This window comes from Belonocnema kinseyi, chromosome 9 (genome assembly GCF_010883055.1).
Source record: "Belonocnema kinseyi isolate 2016_QV_RU_SX_M_011 chromosome 9, B_treatae_v1, whole genome shotgun sequence".
Taxonomy (NCBI): domain Eukaryota; kingdom Metazoa; phylum Arthropoda; class Insecta; order Hymenoptera; family Cynipidae; genus Belonocnema; species Belonocnema kinseyi.
This window is the reverse complement of record NC_046665.1, coordinates 72,389,303-72,391,533: the sequence shown is the minus strand read 5'-3', so window position 1 is coordinate 72,391,533 and position 2,231 is coordinate 72,389,303. Positions and strand designations below refer to the sequence as shown.

At 30.3% G+C, this 2,231-nt stretch overlaps 1 protein-coding gene across 2 annotated transcripts in view; it reads left to right on the top strand.

Moving 5' to 3' along the window:
• Window positions 1–2,231, top strand: part of LOC117179965 (elongation of very long chain fatty acids protein 1-like) — an 84,417-nt gene that overhangs the window by 28,587 nt on the left and 53,599 nt on the right. The window lies entirely within an intron of this gene.

The window sequence follows — 2,231 nt, the reverse complement described above, 5'->3', positions numbered from 1 at the left end:
CATATAAATCTATATTCGTGTACTAAATGTTTAGAGCTTTCCGGAACTTCATAAAAAAATGTTTTTGCATTGCGAAAAATTAAATTATGGGCCTCCTGAGTTTGAGTAACGCACAGTAGGGCAAAATGATAAAAAAAATTTTTATTCGATTCGACCTAGAATTTGCAGGCAATTAAAAATTGTTTTTTTAGGTAGTTGTCGTACATAAAAATTACATCACTATTTACAAAATTTTTAATTTACCTGCTATATCATCAGAGATTGTACCTTACCGACAGTAGATCAACCCTCCAAACCATAAAGGCAGAAAATATACACAATATCGATCAAGTTAAGAATCTTCAATAAGAGAAAATGCTTATCGTCTTAATAAGACTAGATGGAAAATAACATTTTTAAATTAAAATTATTTCTTGAAAAAAAGATCCTGCTCCATCTTCACTCCATTGGGATGGAGTAGGATCTTTTTTCAAGAAATAATTTTAATTTAAAAATATTATTTTCCATCTAGTGTTATTAAGACGTTAAGCATTTTCTGTTATTGAAGATTCTTAACTTGATCGATATTGTGTAGATTTTCTGCCTTCATGGTTTGGAGGGTTGATCTACTATCGGTAAGGTACAATCTCTGATGATATAGCAGATGAATTTAAAATTTTTAAATAATTACTTGTACCATTAACACCTAGCTAAAAATTAGCGTTATGTTCTTAAATTAAGAGTTCTTATTCTGATCCCTCTAATAGCTTAATTGGAAAAGCACCTGACCGGAAATCAGAAGTTTTGTGGTACGTTTCCCAACGGAGTGAAGATGGAGTAGGATCTTTTTTTCAAGAAATAATTTTAATTTAATTACATCACTGTCCAAAAAACCATATAAATGAATTTAGGAATTGAAATTATATTATATCCCGAGTAAAAATGCTTCGACTTGAGTTCGACTTGGTTATGTCTTGATTTTGTCTCCTAGACATCGATGTCTGGCTGCGTCTCAAAACTGATTCGAGGCATAGGCCTTCGTCTTACTTTTATCGTCACGACAGGTAAAACGGTGTTTACTTGACTCAAGACGAGCCTTGTCTTGGCTGAGATTATCGAACCTGTTTTGGCTCATAAATGAGATTAGAATTGATAAATGAAAAATTTGTAATTAAGCTGTTAGAAATACGTAAAAACAAACAACATTTTCGGTATTATCGTCAAACAAGTATAATGCAAATAACAATCCGTAAATTCGTATTACAAAATAAAAAAATAGTTGAAGTGCAATAAGTGATGGCTTACTTTTGCGTGGAGAATATTCCCTACAACTTTTCTGTTTCTAATTTTTAAAATGAGCAAATAATCGGCAAAATTAAATTATTCGTTTGCAAAAAGAAATTTAAAAAAATGATCTCACGATTTCAGTCAAACATAAATATTTTCTTTAAATTGACAAGAGTAGCGTTGTAGAGAAGAAGGTTTTCCCTAAAACCAAGGATTAAAGTTTGACCACTTTTCCAGAATATGTGAGAAGCTGTAGTGAGGAAATATTTTCGTTAAAAGTAAACATTTTTATTTAAAATCACATGTTCATTGATGTTACTGTGATTCTTACGATTATAGAAAAACTTTTTTTTTTCATACATCTAAGTTTTGGAACAAAAACAACTTTAAATTAGAGCTGGATAAATTGTTAAGAGATTTTTGAGCACAGATATCAGAAAACAAGATTTGTTTGTATACTTTAATATTCAGTTTGAAGAAATTGGTCATTTAAAGATACGAATGCAATGATAACATGTATGATATTAAAAATGAGTGATGCAAATGTGCAATCGATATGAAAAAATTTACAAAGCACAAATTAATTGTTCACTATGAATAATTTTCTCCAAACAATTGCATTCTGATTAGTAGTAGTAGGAGATTCTTTAATGGGGTTTGCTACTCATTGAACCATTTTGGTCATTAACTTGAAATAGGGAAGACAGCCGTACAATAGATAATGACCTCACAGTGGATAATCAGTAATTGAAAATACTAATAAGTTTTGAATAATTAACTTAAAGTTATCAATATATATTCCAATTTTAATTGTTTTTACATTCTTATCAGAGAAGGTATTAGATATTTGTAAAAATCCCCCTCCCCCCAGTTTTTGTCAAATGTCCACGTTTTAAGACCCCCTGAATCCGAAAAACAGGTTTTTACGAACAGGTACGTCCGTGCGTATGTATGTATGTATGTAT